This window comes from Tinamus guttatus, unplaced genomic scaffold (genome assembly GCF_059628265.1).
Source record: "Tinamus guttatus ecotype Peru unplaced genomic scaffold, ASM5962826v1 Tinamus_guttatus_pri_ptg000180l, whole genome shotgun sequence".
In the NCBI taxonomy this organism is placed as follows: Eukaryota; Metazoa; Chordata; class Aves; order Tinamiformes; family Tinamidae; genus Tinamus; species Tinamus guttatus.
This window is the reverse complement of record NW_028288714.1, coordinates 2,541,711-2,562,148: the sequence shown is the minus strand read 5'-3', so window position 1 is coordinate 2,562,148 and position 20,438 is coordinate 2,541,711. Positions and strand designations below refer to the sequence as shown.

Genomic DNA, 20,438 nt, shown 5'->3' with positions numbered 1-20,438 from the left:
TGCCCTTGAAAGGGCAGCCTTGCAGTTTGGCAGTGCTGAGCTCTCCCCTTTCTTTCTTTTTTCTTTTTCTTTTCTTTTTTTTTTTTTTTTTTTAAACCTTCCCCCTCCCCCCCTCTTTTTTTTTGAACTCTGCAGGGTCAATCTCGAGCGTCCCCCAACACCTCTGAACGTCTGCATGCAACCAGAGGGGCACCGTCCAGACACTGCGACGAGCGCCTAATGGGCTCAAGTTGTAGGAGATTAGCAGGATTTCCCCTCTAACTGCTGCTCCCATCTGCCAAACCTCCGGGCCTGGAGATGGGGCAAGAGCCTCTGCTGCTGCCTTTGTGACCCTCTGGTGGCACCCCAAGGACATACTCAACCAAGACCCTTGGGAGGGAACCGCAGTGGAGCAGGAGGAAGGCAGCATGGACCAGCACAAGGCACGAAGCTGGGCACAAGACGGAAAGAGCAGAAGCAAGCAGACCAAGCGGGCAGGGGGCGAGGAGCAGAGACACGGGATGGCTTGGACACAAGGAAGAGGCACGTTCAGATGGGAACATGTCTCCACTCCCACTTTCACTCACAACGGAACACACAATTTAAACCCCCTTCCCTCTGTGGCCATCAAACCCCTGTGCAGCAGTTGTACAGGGCAGCCTGCTTTGAAGCTGGCAACCCTCCCCACTTCCTTGCTCCCAAATGAAGATGGTCCAGCTGTCAGACACCTGGATTGTGAGGAGGCCCTGCTCGCAGCTGGGCAAAGAGGGCCATGGGGCTAGTGCAAGCACCGATTCCTATCGGCCGGCCTGCTCCCTGGATGCCCACGAGCTCCCGTGGTCAATGCATGGATACAGTACCGGGCACATCTCTCCTTTTAAGGCTCTCCCAGAAGGCCCTACACTCTCAAACATGCTCGGGGCATGCAACAGCCTCCGTTCCAAGGTGCGAGACCACCACATCAGCAGGCAGCAATACAGCCCTACAGGCTGTGACAGCCAGCGGGCAGGACTACGGCCTCCTTCCTCGCAAGGCTGGCAGGAGCAACCCGAGGGCACAGGGCATCCCAGGGGAAGGGCCAGTCTCGCAATTAAGGAGGCCAAGCACTGCTTGGAAAACCTGCAGCTCTTCCCGCCTCTGCCCAAAAGCTCTGATACAAAGGTCGGTCAGTTGAAGTAAAAACACTCCCTTGGTAATGCGAGGCAGTGTCTCCTCAATTTCCAATTCACTTTGAAACATTTAGATTTGCAAAATTGTTTCTTTTTTTCAGAATTAGATTTGATTTTGCAGAGCAAAGCTTCAACTGAAGCCAAAGGGGCGTTCTGATCTTTATACATACAGTGATGTATAAAGCTCAAGTGCACAAAAAAATTATTCTTTGGCTTCTCACATTCTGAGCCCCAGACTAGCAGCCACATGCTCACCTTGATCCTCTTGTGCACTATTACATTCTAGTTCCCCCCAAGTCAAAGGATAAAACATCCTTCAACTCCCAAGAGCGTGCTGAAAATAAATCACGTCACATTTGTGAACCTTTCAGCCACGTCCCATAGAAAAGCGCATGAGAAAATATACAACCTGTCTCATAAAATGAGATCTGAGTAGTGTGTGGCAAATAAAGTATGCTTTTATTGGGAGAAAAATAAAGAAAGGAATTTTAAAAATACTTGCTCTGTGCATTGAGTGAGGTGTTCCATAGCAACTGCACCAAACTTGAGACGCAACCACTTGATCACCCATTTTTCACATCAGTTACAAAGGATATAATTTTAACTTTGAGGTCTATTTATAAAATCTTATTATATATTTAATTGCAAAATGGCATAATCAAAGAGGAGTGGAGAAATTCAGATGTCAAACACGACAAAGAAAAACAAATGAAAGGTAAATTCTGAATTCAGAAAATGCCATCTGCTCTGTTAGACATGCTCCTGTAATTAACAGCTCAAAGTAAAAATGTTGCAAAAGGTGACTGCTACAAATGCTTTTCTGAAGAGTGCAGATGTAATTTTCACAGAAAAACTGCATTACTTGGGTAGTAAAAAAGAATGAAAACTGGAACATGCACAGCCTTTATTTTTTTCTTTAGTCTCGATTAGTAAATCAGATGTAATCCCAGAAACATACAAAACTGTCTAAACTGGGAAGTTGTAAGATGTTTGGAACATATATAACAATGAGTGCTTAAAATGCTAAGCAATTTACATGATACTTAGTAGAGCAGAAAGACATTTTCTTGAGCCATGCAGAGATGACTTGTGGCAATAGGGACATTTCCATAAATTCAGCAATGGTTAGAACAACTTCAAAACTATTGCTTGTGCAGTAACTTTGCACAGCCACTATTACAAGCAAAACTCAGCCTTGGTAGGTAGGGACGGAGAGACAGAGGGATGTATAGACAAATCGAGGCAGTTGCCCAAACCTATTCACGTATAATACCAGTGATGCCAGACTCTTTCCTTTGCAAGCTACCTCTCTATTCCTGTCTTGATGGAGCTGAACTGCTGGCAGAAACCATTACGAATTACAAAAAATAAATAACATAAATGCCACTAGTGTTGCTCAATACTCAAGTTAGTAATTGGAAGCAGATGTACTGTTCTGCAAGGACACTAGGTCTAATTTTGATTAAAGAATACACTTGTCAGTGAAAGCACTATTTCACTTGTTTAAACACCCTAGCAACCAAACATTGTAAAGTCTCCCTAATCTAGAACTTGAAGCTGATTGTAAACAGACATGACAACAGGCTTTTCTATTTTCATCATCTATGCCGAGAGAAATACGAAATGAAAACACGCCAAAAAGCAAACACACACACACATATATATTTGTATGCAAATTAGATGCTAGGATTTAAACCTACCAAAGTTAAGGTGGCTTCTGGAGTCCTTCTGAATCCCCTCTCCCGTTCCAATGGTTGCAGAGGAAATTGAAGCCACGTCTAAACTGCGAGACCCAGACACATGGATTCAGGCACACACCCTGTCTGCATCCTGACTGATGACACCAATTCCCCATTCGGATGAAAACTGAGGACACGGGCAGTCTTCCTTCACGCCCTGGTGCGCGCTGGGGCTGGCATGCTCTCCAACAGAGCTATAGCATGCTCCAGAGCAAGGTTTTGTAGCCGAATATTTGAGACGCCAGCCAGGTGCACCAGAGAGCTCAGCTGCCTCTGCCTACAGCCTCACGCACTTAGCCAGAAATATATTTGACCAAATATAAACAACCACCTCTCACTGAATCACACTACTCCCCCTCTCTCTTTATAAGCACTGAAGAGAAACAGGCATTTGTAGCCTGTGATTCATCTTAGCCAAAAGTAGGTATCTGAGTTCTAGCAGATGTATCGTGTCCTGTGAATTCCTGGGTCTCTCTAGTTATCATCTGAGCTCGCCACCCTTAGGTTCCTTCAATTAAGTCTTTCGCTAAACATAGAAAACACGAAATCTTACTACCGAAGAAGCTTTATTAGGAACCTAAAATTTACATGCTTAAGTTACATGCATGAGATAGATAGCATTTTTGATTTTCAAATTCATTAAAAGTAACTACAGACATAACACATAGCTGGAAAACACCTGTGTTTTGACCCCATGCAGTTACAACTCCTGTGTGCTGGGCTCCTCAGCCTGCTGTAAGCAGGGCCCGGCTCTACTCCCTTATGCGCCACAGAAGTTTCTGCACTTACGTTACAGGCTCTTCCATGTTGAACGCATTTCTTTTTTTCTTCCCTGACTGAATATCAATCCTTACATTTGCTCATGGTTTCTTCCATTTCCTCGGAGTAACTGAGTGAAAATGAATTAACCAAAGATGAACTAGGCTGGAATTGTCTTCCTGATTGCTTTTGGTTTTGCTGGGGATTTTTTGAGAAGGAGGGTTGGAAAAAGTACTGATTTCTTGCTGACTCTGTCTATATAAGCTGAATAATATATAACTGGCAAGCTATTTATTTTAATCAAGTTTTAGAATGCAGATTTATGTAAAAATTTTAATCAGAAAAATTATTCTATTTTTCTTCATGACAGCTGAAAAAGCTATTTGTGGGTTGATGATCTAAACTATCAAATCACAGAATTGCTATTAAAATTTTAATCTTAAAAGATTAGCTTTCCAAAAAGCAAACATTTTGTGCCATTTCAGACACTACAGGGAATTCCTGTTGGCCTCCATCCACCACTGCAGAAAAGACTGGGTCACTGGTATGTCCTGAGTGTGTCTGTCAGCGCCGTGCAGATGTCCCAGATATAAAATGGTTCAGTGTCATTTTAGAGCCTGTATATTTAGATACCTGCTCCCACCACAAAATGTAAATCATTTCCTCAATATACTTCAGAACAGGTGTTTCCAACTCTTCTAGTAGACTATAAAAAAGAATATAAAAGAATATACAAAACTAAGTCCTTTATTTTCGACCCCTGAACACTATTGAGAAGAGCTCTTTTGCTATTCACAAGGAATCCCACAGTAAAGGTACAAACACTATTTAAGCCAGGAATATATGTAATCCTAAGCTAAATCCTTCCCTTCAACTAACTTCATGTCCCCTTATTCTGTACAGCATCCACCACAATCCAGGAATGATCTGATGGAAGTCTCCCAAGTCTGACTCCAGCTGAAATAAATGCTGAATGCTCCAAGCCTTCCCAAAAACTCCTTTAAATCCATGTGGCTGTGAAGAATATTTCCAAATGTGTCAGATGTAAAAAGAAAGAAAAAAAGAATAAATAAAAAGGCCGAAAAAAAAATACAGAGTTGTGCCTTTAAGTCTTCAATACCCAGCTGGAAACAATGCAAAGGTGCAAACCGCTACTATTCTGTAATGCCTAAACAAGCTTTAACAAGATGCTGTGTATTGGGAAGTTCTTCCACTGCTGGTAAAAACATGCTCCTTCCTCCTCAGATTCCTCCATGACTAATTTCCTCCAAAGCTATTGTTCTGGCCTCACATTTGGAGTAGTTCCTATTCAAACTCACAACAAGAGGAAACCATTTGATAAATCATCTAGGCAGAGAACTTACTAACCTCATCCACAGAGCCATATACAGTACATAGGAACCCCCCTCCCTGTGCTTCAGGAAGTGTAGGTGGAAGCTGTGTACACTCAAATTCCTGACCTTTATCCTGAGAAGCTAAAATTTACTAGCTTCCTATAATAGCCCATCTACTGAGAAGACAAAGCAGCAAGTCTAAGCAGTTCCTAAATTACCAGACTTAATCCTTCACATGATTACATTGAAAGAGTATTCCAATTATGCTTTGTGCAGGTAAACCAAATATGTACTTTTGTAATTGTCGAAGAAGCTTCAATCATCAGCCTCTAATGCACCCCAAATCCTACACAACTGCAGCAATGGCTGCAAATAATAAATCCTCTGACCAATGATGTCTCGAGGACTCTGGAATTATCTTTTAAATTCAAAAGCTGGATTTTATTACTCAATTATAACTCCAAAGGGAAAAAGATGCCACTGAGACTAAATTAGTATTCTGAATTTTCCCATCTTCAATTAGCACAAAATAACTCAACCCGCTCCTTCTAATTCATTAGAACTATTCTGTTCGTTCTGTACACTACAGCAATATATATGTAAAATGCTCTGCTGCCATTTAACAGGTGAAGGGAGCAGCCCCTTCCCTAAGCTGTCACTTAACAGCTTGTAAGGTAGATACTGAGGGCCATGCAGCAAAACCAGCAAGCAATTTTCCCTGTAAGCAGAGAAAATAGGCTCTCAGAGACTTTGCAGGAAACGAGAGCAATTGGATAATTTCTGCTTTTTAAAAAGCAGTCAGAGCGCCATCGAATCGCTCACCCTTTTACAACAATTAATGGCCTGGATATGTAAGAGCGGAGGACTCCATATAATTAGCAGAGCATTACCTTGGCAAGGAGGGGAGGCCTGGGCGATGTAAGGACAGGGTTTTCTTTCTTTCTATCAAGTATGGATGACAGGTAGGAGAAAACTTGCCAAGCAAGCTGCTGGCAGGCAACCGGGCTTCTGCTGAGCAGGCAGCTATGCTCTGGGAAGTCCACGAGTGTGTGTTCACCTAGGCAAGCTTTTATTTAAACAGCAGAGTTATAGGCATACAAACAGGCATTAGTTTTCCGCCAAATTTCAACTTTCACCTCTAAAAAGGTTACTTTGCTTTAACTTGCTCTCCAAGGACTGCGATGTGGCTGCAATACTTTATTTGTGTAACGGTTTATACATTACACGTGGTCCTTGGCCTAATTACTCTGCCACATAATACTATACACAATCACTAACCTTAACTCTTGCTGATGTCATCCTAAGTTAACAGGAACATAAAAAAATAAGTAGCTGTATAAACAGGAGGAAACAAGACTTGCTTTCACTCAAGAAAAACAAACAAGTTGAAGTAATGAAAGGCGAGAAAAAGTCTTCACATGTGCAGCACATCTACACACATTAGGTGTGTAATAAAATGGCATGCAAAAGCCTAATCTCTGCTGGCAGGGTGACTTACATAGCACATGTCAAAACTTAGTCCCACAACCCCCAAAACTAAAGTAAATTATATATATATATACACATATATAAAAATGCAGTACCTCATTCACCAGAGGTTCAAAGAGGGAACCTGGACATCCTTTCCAGACAGAAGCCTGTAAGTAGATGGACTCCAATTTTCTAAGATAGAAATCCTGTGTATTATCCTATGACCTTGAAGCCACAAGTCCAATTCCACTGTAGCGCACAATGTTGTTGGGGACCCCAGGGACTCTCCTGCTGAAGCTGCCTGTGGCAGCTATGCAAGGAGAGGTTTGCTTCTTCGGGCCAAATTAGCCACCCAGAGTGCACAGCCCCTTCTCCTCAGGTTGGGAGTGTTCACAAAAGCTGTCAAAGCAGAAGTATTCTGTAGGTCATCCGGTTGTATATATGCAGGGCCATCGTACTGATCTCAGGATCGATCACTGGAGCAAGATCGATTACTGCCCTACAGAAGCAGCACTGGGAACACAAAATTAAGTTTAGCGGTAAGGATCACAAGGTAGGCAGGCAGATCAGCTCAAAGTTGTACAAAAGATACTGGTCCAATGTCTGAAAATGAAAAACAAGCAAGCAAAGAAAAAAATCCTCACAGAAACACTACATGGACAAGACCTCCAGAGACCACCTAGTCCAGCTTCACATTCAAAGATGAGTATGAGCAACGCTCAATCAGGTCGGGCTTGGCTTTGTCTCAGCGACTTCTGAAAAGCTCCTAGGGCAGATATGAGCCTCTCTGGACAATCTGTTCCTGTGCTGCACCACCCTTCTAGGGAAAGAGATCTTCCTAATGTCCAGTGTGAACCTCCAAAGAAGCAGTTTTTGGCCAGCGCCTGCTGTTACGTTATCTGGCACTACTAAAACGACTTTGGCTCCATTTTCTCTGTAGCTACTCTTCTGGTAGCTATAAGCAGCTGTCCCTTAACCTCCCTTCTTTTTTTTTTTTTTTTTTTTAAAAAAAAAAAACCTGGATTGTCTTTTAGCCTCCTTTTCAGACTAAAGCAGCCCAGCCCATCGACTTCCTCCTAGGTCTAATCCTTTATTCATATTAGCAGACTTGTTGGATCTGCAGGTGGCAATATCACTTAACCTGAGCTAAAAGTGTTGCCCTTCAGGAAAAGCAATTGCCATGTGCTCAGTTCCCAGTGGAAGAACTGGAAAGGCTTCTAGTTTTCTCTCTCCCACCTCCTGTTGGCACAGCGTATGTGCCGGTAAGGGAATATCACTCAAATGCTTTGCATTTGCTTATTTTGATTCTTTAAACTACTGACAGAAGGGACAGATAAAATGTCCAAGATCCTACACAAAGAGGTCCACAGAGTCTTCAGTCCTACTATTTCCATCCTCTCAGATATTTTATGTATTGAGCGAACTTCAATTTCACAGAGATATCTAAAAGCAACACACAGAAAACTTCATCAAAGTCTCTTCAAACTACTGAAAGACACCTAATCAACAGAAGAGTAAAGTTTCATTGCTTCCTAGAAGAGTTCCTTACAATTCTTCAAAACCCCAAATTTGATTGATTTCCTTCAGAACCCAAAGATTTATTCTAGATGCAACACAACTTCAAGTGTACATGCAGCTCAAAAACATAACCTTTAATATTCCCTTTACTCCTTTTTTCAGTCTTTTTGCTGAAAGACACAAACAACAATGAACAAACTGATAAAATCTTGCTGAAATATCTAGAGCAGTTTTGATGATTCCTCTGGTTTAGAAAATTCTTGGGCAACAGATCTATCTTAAGCATGAAATTCCCTGTTATCCCTCTTTTCTTTCTTTCTTTTTCTTTTTCAGTGTGAGATTGTCTCAGAAGAAACTCCTCCATTAGGGACTTAGTCACACCGGGGATGGGCTCTAGCATGTTTGCTACTCCCAGTGCCACCATAAAGAAAAAGTGCTTCGATCATCCTCGAAATTTTGAGGGGAAAAAGGAGATAAGCTGCTTTCTAGAAAGCAAAAACAACGCCGTGATTATCCTTCTGTCAGCCCATGGGCCATCAACACAACTTGGGCTACCAAACTGCTCTGCTGTTCCATGACAGAGGAGTACTGAGCTCCACCCAGCTCTGGCCTCCAGTTAGTGCCACACTATTAGTCAAGAGACCACTTTACAGCTCAGAAAACATACTGATTTTTCTTCCTTCTTCCTCTAATTCACAATAGCCAGGACAGGTTATTCCAGAAAATGAATAACTGAGGCCACTGATAATTCCTCCTTCTGCTGGAATCTACACTAACCTTACCCTTACCCTTCCTATCCATGCTCACCACTACTCCCAGAGAATGCGTTTGCAGTTCTGACCAAGGGCAGGATTCAACCACTTTTATCTTTAGAAGAAAGCACAAGGCAGCCATGCCTCTTCCATGACAACTGGCAATCTGAATTGCACCATCTCCTTCACCTGCCATGGTATAAACTGTAGCAGTTCAGACAAGGAATTAGGAAAAGAACCAGAGAAACCTCCTACAAGCTTCAAGTAGTGCAAGACACACTGACCAAATATCAAGGGATGGGGTTAGGAAGGCCAAAGCCTGGCTGGACTTGAATCTAGTAAAGGACATGAAGGCAACAAGCAAAGTTTCTGTAAGTAGATAAGCATAAACTAACATCAAAGGAAGGCAAGGGAATACACGGGCCCATTGCCGAATGAAGTCCCTGGTAACAAAAGACATGGAAAAGGCCAAGCTAGTGAATTCCTTCTTTGTCCCGGTCTTTCCTCTCCGGAATCCCAGGCCCTTGACATCAGCGCGGAAGTCTAGGGTAATGAAGACTTGCCCTTAATGGAGAAGGATCGGGTTAGGACACATTTAAACAAACTGGTCATATGCATACGTAATGGGATGCACTCATGGGTGCTGAGGGAGCTAGCTGATGTCATTGCCAGGCTCCTACTGATTTTCTCTGAGTGGTGCTGCTGATCAGGAGAACTTCCCAAGGACTGGAAGAAAACAAACATTACATCTGTCTTCAAGAAATGTGAGAACATTCCCGGAAACTACAGACCAGTCAGCTTTACCTCAATCTCTGGAAAGGCAATAGAGCAAGAAGTCGGATTTCCAGATATGTGAAGGGTAAGGTGATTGAGAGTAGTCAGCATGGATTTATGAGGGGGAGATGGTGCTTATCCAACCTCATAATATTCTGTGATGAGATAACTAGCTTATAGATGAGGAAAGAGCAGAGGAGGTTGTTTACCTTGACTTTATTAAGGCTTTAGATGCTGTTTCCCATAACATCCTCACAAAAATGACAATGAAATACAGGCTAGATAGGAGGACAGTGAAGTAGGCCACCTCTGGTCCAACCTGCATAGTTCAGCATATTTTGAGCCAGACTCTTGGACTAGAAGTCGAAGGACATCATAACACTGTTGCTGTTTCACAAAGAACATCATCTCGTTTAAGCAAGCGAAAGAGCTTCCAATTTCCTGCAACTTGAGAAGCCCTCAGCCTAGCAAAGACCAAGAAACTCGGAGAACTTCTACAGGACAGGAGCCTGAGGAGCAAGGGAATCACTAACTGGGACCACTAACACTGATCATAAGCACACTCAACCCCCAACTCCATTGCTGCAGTAATGCTCACAAAAATTACCTTGATATTTTGACATCTCACTGCATACGTATGTCAGTCCGAAATTCCACATCTGAGGACAGCAAATACAGGGTGAAATACTTAATTCATCAAAGCCTATGCTGAGGCAAAGAAAACATTCCTGCTATCTTGAAGCTTTCAAATCTCCTCCTCAGGAAATTGTCCAGGCCTGTAAGGCAGGCCATCAAAGCTGAGAGCTGAAACTGTCCATATAAACATCGAGCACTGCAAGAAAATGCTCTACTTCCCTGAAAATCTTGCGTACGCCTCGAATGCTTTCTCAGCTAACCTGAGCACAAACTCCTTAGACAAGCCAAGCTGAATACACTTAGACATCAAGATTCAGGCATCTCTGTATCTCTGAAGTTTTTCCTCTAAGACCTCCAAACTCCATTCACACTACTCCCAGTCCTAAACCATTAACAACACATTCGGAACTTCCCCTTCTCCTTGGAAATGTAACAGCTACATTACAGAAGGAACTCCCCGCGGATGTACCATCCCTAGCAACCACTTGCAAGTGCCAAATTGCTCATTCCTTAGAAAGATCAGCAGCAAGGCCAGCTATAGTGTGACTTTTTTGCACTCTACGCTATAGAACAAGAACACCAAATTAAAAAGGACATTGACTCCAATATGCTTTAAATGATCTCCTGTCAGAGGACAGTGGGCTGATACACACTCAAGCTCCCTGATCTCCTTTTGACACTACCTGGCATGACATAGTTTTATCTGACCTTGTAGGAAGAAATTTCACAAGGGCTCAGAAAAATCTGATAAACTGCGTCCTTTCCAAACAAACTAGTAGCAAAGTCATAGAATCATAGAATCATTAAGGTTGCAAGGAACCTTTAAGAGATCATCTAGTCCAATGCCCCTGCACACGCACCTAGAGCACATGGCACAGGATTGCGTGCAAGTGGGTTTTGAAGATCTCCAGAGAAGGAGAGTCCACAACCAATCTGAGCAGCCTGTTCCAGTGCTCTGTCACTCTCACTGTCAATAAATTTTTCCTTAAGGTCCCGTGGAACTTTGGGTGCTTCCGTCTGTGGCCGTTTCCTCTAGCCCTATCAGTGGCCACCTGGGAAAAGAGGCCAGCCCCATCCTCCTCACTCCCTCCCTTAAGGTCAGGTCCCCTCTCAGCCTTCTCTTCTCCAGGCTGAACAGGCCCATCTCTCTCAGGCTTTACTCATAAGGCAGGTGTTCCAGGCCCCTGATCATCCTCGTGGCCCTGCGCTGGGCTCTCTCCAGTAGCTCCACATCCCTCTTGTACTGGGGAGCCCAGCATTGGGCACAGTACTCCAGGTGTGGCCTCACCCTTGCCCTGTGAAGGCCTAAAAAGCTTAATTCTATCTACAGTACTTTCCAATATCAGCATTAAACACTATATGAACTGATCAGGAAGCAGAGACTAAAATTTTCTCAATGTGCAAACAACAGCCCTATTCATCCTTCACTGCAAATACCTACAGCACCATCAAAATGGCCCACTGTGGAGGAGCAGTATATGTTAAATCTAGCTCTAGAAATGACCAGTGGGCAGCAGAAAACACTTCAGAAGGGTTGCAGCCACAGATAGCCTCTGGTTTTGTTGCTTTAAGATATGTGATCGCAGCTGATCATAGGTCAAAAGTATTCCTGGACTTTACACTGACATTATACTCTCATACTGGAAGCACTGCTCAATGACAGTGCTGCTCTCTCAGCTCTTACTTAAGCAAAGAGTGACTTATAGATCTAATACATTACATGAGGGCATGAAGCCTTCCACTTTAGGAAATTTCATTAACCGAGAACATGCCGTGCCTTTCCTCAGTTACATGGTAACCTGTCCTTCCATCTTCCAAACCGCATGCTCACGCTGTTCAAGAACCTGCTTACTATCTGAAAACTTTCTGGGGCCTAAGCCCAGGGCAACAGAAAGACTATGTACGGCTGCACCAAGGAATAACTCGAGTGCCATCATTTTCATCTGTCACTAAACACAAGTCAACAACGGTGCACAAGTCAGGGATAAAGACATGTCTGAACTGTTGAATTTTTCACCACTTTAAGCTCTTTGAAGAGATCTGTGTTTCCTTCAGACTTGTATTTGTTTGAGCCTTAGACAAGTACACTTTTATTCCCAATTTAGTAAGTGTTTCAATATTCTTTGAAGCCTTAGGCAAATCAATGGTGGCAAATCCCGTTATCACAAAGAATCCGACAATAACAATTCAGACTATACAAAAAGTGCGGAGAAAATATCAGTAGAAAAAGGAGATTGTTTTTATTTTTAAAGGCTTATCCACCAGAAATGAGTGACTAGAAAATGAAAAGTATTTTTGATCAACACTTTTTTTTTTCTGTCTTTCACTTCAATGACATTTTAATGAACACTTTCTAACTAGCTCTACTTACATAAAGTTGCACATGAACGTGGGAGATGACTGAAGAAAGGTAATAAAAAGAAAATCAGGCATTTTCTTTCCTAGGTGTCTATGAGAAAATGAATAATAATTCACCTGGGGAAAAGTGATCCGGCAAAGATTCAATTGGTAGAAGTCATTTGGAAAGGAGTAGGCAGAGTCTGAAATATGATAGAGGGACATGAGGAAAAATAACAGTGAGATGCAGAATCCAAGTAAGTTACTTTACAATTTTGCAAAGACTAAGACAGCATGTTCACATCTGTCTTGAATACTTCAGCACCAGAAAGCAAATAATAAGCTATCAGAAAAGAAAATAGAGAGAGAAGAACAGTAAATGTGATTCCAAGACTTGATGGAGCCATCTGAAGGCAGATTTCTACCCTGATAACTGATGATATTAAAATACCTTCTTTGGTAACAGGTTCAATTTGGTTCATGGTTTTTTGTTTCTATACACAGGGTGGACTAAATTTTGAAATATTCTACTTGTAAGATTCCAGTGATAACAAAATAAGACCGGCTGGTGGCTATCAAAAGGGAAAGAGAGACAGCATATACAAGCAGGCTGCATTCACCTAGCATGGAATTAGTGTCAGTGAGAACCTGCCAAACCTAAAGGAATCAGACTGTATCATTTTACTTTCACTCCTTATGCTGCTGAGTATCACACCCTGTTACTGAACTTCCAAAAGCTGCCTAGAGGATGCAAAACATCTAAGACCACCAGGCAGCAGCAGAAATACAAAATTACGATGCTTGCCCAACACTTCTTACTGCCATAAGTTGTTAACAGATTTTTTTTTCACTACCTTGCGGTTCATCCTTTAAGCTAAGAAGCAAGACCAAGGAGGTTTCCAGACTTCCAGCACTTGCCATTGGTGGCAGGATTCATTTGCCACTTTTGCTACAGTACATCTACAGCAGTTAAGGAATCCCTAGTTTAGATAACACACAGTAAAAACATTAATTTATATAGTAATGCATACTACAGTTGTAGCAACTAGGCAATCAGGAATGAAACTGCAGAACAGATGTAATAGAAGAGATGAAAAATTCACCCGCCAAGTGTTAACAGAAAGTAGATTTTATTTTTAATCTTACCACAACTGTTATTCTGTAAAAGCCAAATTTAAGAAAATGATGCTCAAATGAAGATTTCAATACCGCAATCCCAAACATATCATTGCCAAAGACTGGAGATTTTGGCAGGTCTGCTCAGGCCTAAAAACAGACCGAAGGCCGAAAATGATAGAGGAGGTGAGTTACGGAAGGAAAGGACACTGAAGTGACTCATGCCATGCAGGCCACCATTGTACCTGCACAGTGCAGGAGCTCCAAACTTCTGGTGATTGCAAAGATGCCATGAACAGGCCACCTAACTCTCAAGCTACAGAAAAATACCCCACACATTACTCCATAGCCCCCTCCTGCAAGTCACTTCAGAGAGACCAGTGCAGATCAATCCTGTGGTCCACAACTATTTCAAATATCGCCTGCATGTAGAACCCAAATAGGCCACAGCATATACCAGCAACTGCAGCATGTGCTGAAGCCTGAAGTGTCTCAATGTGCAACACTAGCAACAAGATTTCTGACACAGCCTTAGATTACCAGCAAGCAAAGCAACAGCTAACACCTCAGCCCTCTTCAGCACAGAAGAGAGAAACTGCAGCTTTCTACCAGGAGTTCATATACCTGCCAAAAGCACACGCATTTAACACCACACAAAAGGGCCTTGTCCATACTGGGAAGAATTGCATGCCTTGCCACAGCAATATCAGCTGTATTGTATGCATGCAAATTGTCAACACCAGATTTGCATTGCAAGCTACAAATTGGCATTGTTGACGCTGAAGCAACATGTTGCTTTTTTGAAACATACTCCAAAATGTGTCAGAGAAAAACCACAACTGTCCTTTAGTCCTGGGGAGCAACTTAGAGCATTTCCCAGAGGTGTTTAAATGTATATTCGTCCCTAAAACCTAACTACAAGTATTCTTGTTGTTTGAGAACATTTCTGCACTGCAGTATGCGCACGCACACACAGGGGAAGGGGAAGACAGATGGCTACCTACCTCTGTGCACGTTCACCACCGAATGAACACCATGCTGAAGCCACAAGCATTACGCCAAGTCACACATTTAAAATTAACTACGCTCCACTACTACCAACAAGTCTGCACTGCCTTTTTTTTTTTTTTTTAAAAAAAAAAAGACCTACAAGCCTGAACAAGACATATCAGTTTGACACCTTAAGACTATTAATCCTATGTGGATTTCCTCTATAGACAAATTAAATACATACAAGTTGTTTCAAACACATACAGAAAAATCCTACTGTTATCTGTACGTCTGCTCAGACGTACAACTATTTCCAAAGGGAAAACAAAGCATTTGGAAACAGAAACCTATAGGCAACGTTGTCATCTATCAAGAAACATGTGTATGTTTATGCACACATGTGTGTGTACATGCATGTGTATATAAATAAACTGCTCCCAAATGAAAGACGGGCATTTGATTTCCGCACACAAGAGTTTCTCAGGCTGTGTTTACACTACCACTTTTCTTCTGCTTTTCCCTCACATTCACCTTCACTGGTGGTGTGAAGGAAATACCTGGTTAGTAAGTGAGTGCCATTTTTCCCCCCAGTTTTTAAAGGGAAAAAGAACCCTTTCTTGTTTTCTGGTGCTTTTTATACGGGTAAGGAGCGGGAGGCCCCGGGCCCTCGCTCCCCACAGCAGCGCGCTACTGGTGGGCGCCACTGGGGGGTGATGGAGGGGAAGCCGAGGCCCCGGGGAGCGTTTCCTTCCCAGAAGTAACAAACTTATTACTGCGGCTCCCCAGCACGCTGCCAAGCGCTAACTTAACACAACCCCCCGGTGAACCACGCGCAATGGGCAGGGGGCAGCTCCCACGGCACCCTCCCGGGCGGGAAAAGCGAGGGAAAAAAAAAAAAAGAGGAAAAAAAGGAAAATGAAAGCGGGGGGGCGGGCGGCGAAGGAGGCTGCCCGCGCCGCCAGCTCTGCTGCGGGGCGGCGCCCGCCCGGCGCCGCCAACGGCCGCTCGCGCGGCGCCAACGGCCGCAGGCGGCGCGGGGGGAGGGGCGGCGCGGAGCCGCGGCCGTTGCGGGATGGCGGCCGGGGCGGCGGGGGGGTCTCCCTTACCTCGCAGGCAGGACGGGCGCAGCCGCTTCCCGAGGCGCCTCCGCCGCGCAGCCCGTCCCCGATCCCGCCGCGACGGCGGCGGCGGCTCGCCGAGGGGCGCTGCAGTGCCGGCCCAGCCCGCTCCGCCCCGGCCCGGCCCGCTCCGCCCCGGCCCGCGGCTGCGGCCTGCGCGCCGGGGCCGCCGCCGAGCAGCGGGGCGGCGGGGGAGCGCGAAACGCTCCTTCTCCTCTTGTCTCAGCTTGTTTATTGCGGGGGCGCCGGAGCGTGGGCAGTGCCTGGAGAAAAACGCGCTGTTTGCTCGTTCTGCCCAGATTTGTACCCAAATTCCTGAGTAGTTTTCGCCCCCGAAGTTAGGTTCGCAGGCAGAAAGATTGCTCTCGTGGGCCCGCAGTGCCCGCTGCTGCTACCCAGATCCTTCTGCAGGAGCCCGCAAGGATTGGTGGCTGCCCCTGAAGAAAAACAAATAAAAACAAACTGTCTCGATGCTTCCTGGTTTCCTTCTGGAAAATCCAGCCGGCTTTACAGTGCTCTTCTCAAAACCTGGCCCTGCTGCTGCAGTGCCCTCCCGCCATCCCCTCACCCCATGCGAGGGTTCGGGAACCGCAGGAGCTAAATCCTCCCCTGACCAAAGAAAATCCCCACCTCATGCCCAGGTGTTTTGGCTCCCTGAGCAGGAGGTTCTCCAGAATGTGGGAACTTTTAAGTAAGAGATGGATGGTAAAGCATGGCCAGGAGTGAGGCCACGAACTGCTAGTTTAAATGGATACAACCTCTTGTAGAATCACAATTTATTGGGGAGGAAAAATCAGAAAGCATCTGCATTTCAATTTAAATTAAGTTGCTCTAAGCTATGCCTGAAGTCTTTCACAGGAAGAATCAGTGAACTTTGAAGTTGTGTTAACGCAAGCTGTGTTACATTTTGAGCAAGAAAAGTAAGCTTTCAGACTTATTATCTCAGAGTTTCACTTCCTTGGCATTCTGAGGCTGAAAGAAAAACATTTTTTTTTAATTAATTGAGTGATGAATTAATAATACTTTAAGGATAATTGGAAACTAGTTCTAACCTGGTTGTTCAAGGCGACCCCATGAATATAAGTGTTTGAACATAACCAATCAGAGAAGCATGCTAATGTTGCTCTACTTTGAAAGGGAAATATAATAAATGGAATAACTGCAAAGATCAGCTAGAGCCTAAGCGAAGCTGCCGCAAAGAAGAACTTGATATGATGAGCACCCTCCCCCAGTTGGTAGGAGGGGAGGGTGACTTGGAAAAGGAAAAAAAGAAAAATGTTCCAGCTCATCCCACTGCTGAAGACTGAAGTCCTCAGGCTACCGGAGGCAGCAGCACTTTCCTTCCCTCCTTGCAGTTCTGGTCTCGGTGAATTGCAATTCTATGAAGGAAAATAAACAAGAATAAATGCCTTTCCCTGCACATTCTCTTTTTTTTATCTTCATTAAACGAGAGAAAAAAACTGAAGAAGGCATTAAATATGCAGAAAGCCTCAACAGGATGTTCCATCAGGCAGACTTTAGTGTACAAGTGCAATCATATAATGTAGGATCTCAAGGGGCCTTCTATTAGGCATCTGCTCTTACTGAAGCAGGATTAAATACATTTTATATCATATCTAACATGTTTTTCTACACTGCTTTTAAAAACCTCAAGTGAAGAGCATACTACCTCTTCAGGCAACCTGTTGTGCTGATTAACCTGTTTCTGCCCAAGCCTCTCATTCTGCAAATTAAGCCAATTAAAAAATGTCTTTCTCTTTAGACTGTGGAGGACAGCTGATTATTGCCCTGTTTATGACAAGCTTTTACATGTATATATCAAGTCATCATGAAATATCATGTTCTATTAAGACTTTTCCTTTCAATTCAAATTTTTTACCAAACTTTTATCATACTTGTTGCTCTCCTCAAGACACTCTTTAATTTGTATGTATTTTATTGAAGTGTAATGTCCAAAATAGGACATCATAGACCTGTTGAGACCCACCAGTTGAGAATAAGGTAGAATAATAGACCTGTGTTTTATATATTTGTTATTTATTTTTGCAAGTAAATTGCTCAATTTGCATACAAGTTTAGAACCTAGCACTCATTCTGTTTATTTTAGGTCATCTCTCCACCAACTGAGAATATGTATTATTAGGAATAGTTTAGCAAGGTACATTCTGAAGTAGCATATTGATACTTGAATATGGTTTATTAATTCTGCATCTAAACAAATCTCTGAACAGTTTAATGGGACTTAGTCAATATTATCTCATTTTGAAAAGTTGCAGCCTAGAACATTTATGAGAAAACAAGGAAAAGTTAAATACCATTAATTCTTTAGTATCTGGAGGGTTTTTTTTGTAACATTCATATTAATACTTTTTGCTAACAATAAACTTCAGAGACTCAAGGTATCCTATCATTAAAACATGCAGGATGAATAGGGCCATTAATATTTTGCAAAATGACAAAATTATAAACAGCGCTTTTAAGCCCGCTTAAAGCAGATCTATCAAAGCTTTTTCAGAGTAGGTGAGATTCATTCTTTTGGTGCACGCTGTGCCCTCCCCTGCCACGCCACCTCCGTCCCAGGTGTGTGCAGGGAGACAGCAGCTCTGGCACGTGCAGGGGGTCCAGGCGCACGACTACCTTGAGGTGGGTGCCACGAGGCACAAATTTCCAGCAACAGCAGCCTGTAACTGCAAGCCATCCCCCCACCCAGTGGTGCCCTCATGTGTCTCCCTCCATGAATGTCAAACGTTGGGATCCCAGCACTTTGTTTGACTTTTACATGACACCATCTGGCACACACGATCTGTACACCGGGTAACCCCTCTCTCTGATATTTCAAATCCGTCCAGGGATTTCATGAAAGGGAGAGGTATGGAGTGATACAGCTTGAGCACATACTGAGCCATGCCTTTAGGTAGGTACTAAAGAAACTGAACGACATATTCTAGATCATGCTCAAGTCAATAAAAGTCCTGAGATGAATTCTCTCTGCTTTTTAATTTCCAAGACCACTCATGGAAAAAAAAGAAAAAAATATAAAACACCCTTCTTGGTCTCTACTTACCTGCAGCAGCTACGCAAAGTTGGCATGCGTTCATTGAAATTATGCCTGTCTACACAAATTGAGATGCAATTATTTCAAGTGTAATTCAACCTTACCCCATGTTTTTAAAGAATATAAAATTCAGTGCTGTAGGAAGTTTTCCCGTGTGTGGGAACAATTCATCCAAACAAACAGTTTGCCCAAAGTTGGTGGAAAGCCATTGCCCGCTGAAATCAAATCTGCAAATTGTTGCTGCTGTTTGGTCTGCCTCTTTTATGTATGCAACATTGGATTTGTTTATATGACAGGTGTAAGTTGAAACACAGGAAGTTCCACCTCCATGTGAGGAAGAGCTTCTTTGCTGTGAGGGTGACAGAGCCCTGGAAGAGGCTGCCCAGAGAGGCTGTGGAGTCTCCTTTTCTGGGGATCTTCCAAACCCGCCTGGATGCCACCCTGTGCCACGTGCTCTAGGTGTCCCTGCTAGAACAGGGGTTTGGACTAGATGGTCTCTAGAGGTCCTTTCCAACCTCAACCATTCTGTGATTCTGTGACAATTAAAATGTCTGCCACATCTATTCAGGATGCTTTTTGGAAATAATGTTTCAAATACGTTCGTGATATATCTACAAGGAAGTTTCACAGACTTCCATTGTTTCAGCACTTAAGACCACTTATTGTGGATCAATAGATTATGGTCACCGTAAGCCACGTGCTGTCTCTCAGACACTGCCTGAGAGAGTCGGCCCTAAACAGATTGTCACAGTAGAAGTTATCCTGCTGCAGACTGAGCTTTGCACACTGTGCTCCAAGAACAGGAAAAACTCAGATTGACCTTAGCTGATTTGCCAGGCAGGGGCAGGTTTCTTCTTTAACCTGCCAGTCGTGGTGCAACAGATCATCTCCATAGGATCCTAGCAGAAAACCCTGTGCTCCAAAGGAGGCTGGAAATTCCCCTGACTTGGAAGAAAATTCCTCCCCGTTTGTAATTTTATGGAGTACTTTGACACTGTTCATTTTGTGAACGAGCCACAGCCCTTATGTCTAGTGCTTCAGAGGAAGATAACCCTCCACTCACAAAACACAATTGGGATAGTGTGCGTCAGAGAGGAGCCTTTCCTCACTGTTGCAGCCAAGCAGCTGAAGTCCAGACATACAAGATTTTAGTATATTTATTGTCTTAATGCAGAGCTGCAGATATAAATAACATGTTCAGGGCAATACAGTGCTGATATTCTCCAGGAGGCCTACAAAGGAACACTTAGGCCATCTCTATACTACTAAACAAGGCAGGCCAGGGACTAACCTCCAACCCTGTGGCCAAGTGACACATGCACAAGGCTACAATTTCTTCCATTCCTCCCAAAAGCTGGCCACATCCCTATGGCCTGGTATGCACTTATTCCCTGATCATATTCCAGGGGATAGTATGGTCTGTTGACATGCTCAGCAGTGTCTGGAAGAGTCCTAGTTGTCACCTAACTGTACCATGAGTCAGTGATCATTAAACAGTCCAGGCCAAGCAAATAGCCAGTACTGCACCCACATCATTGCCATGTGGGCTTCACAATACATACAAACCCTTATAGACTCCTCAGCCAGAAGAAATATGCAGCACTCCATCAATCCATCCTGAAACTAGTATAAATTATATGTATTGAAAAGAGTTCTCATCAGGTTTTGCACATAATTCCTTCACCTTCCCCA

At 43.5% G+C, this 20,438-nt stretch overlaps 1 protein-coding gene across 1 annotated transcript in view; it reads right to left on the bottom strand.

Annotated features, from left to right (window-relative positions):
- MBNL2 (muscleblind like splicing regulator 2) overlaps positions 1–15,718 on the bottom strand; it is a 106,464-nt gene extending 90,746 nt beyond the window's left edge. Inside the window, exon 1 of the mRNA XM_088523318.1 lies at positions 15,680–15,718. The gene's annotated coding sequence lies outside the window, so the exon portion shown is untranslated. The remainder of the gene's footprint in view (positions 1–15,679) is intronic.
- Between the last annotated feature and the right edge of the window lie 4,720 nt (positions 15,719–20,438).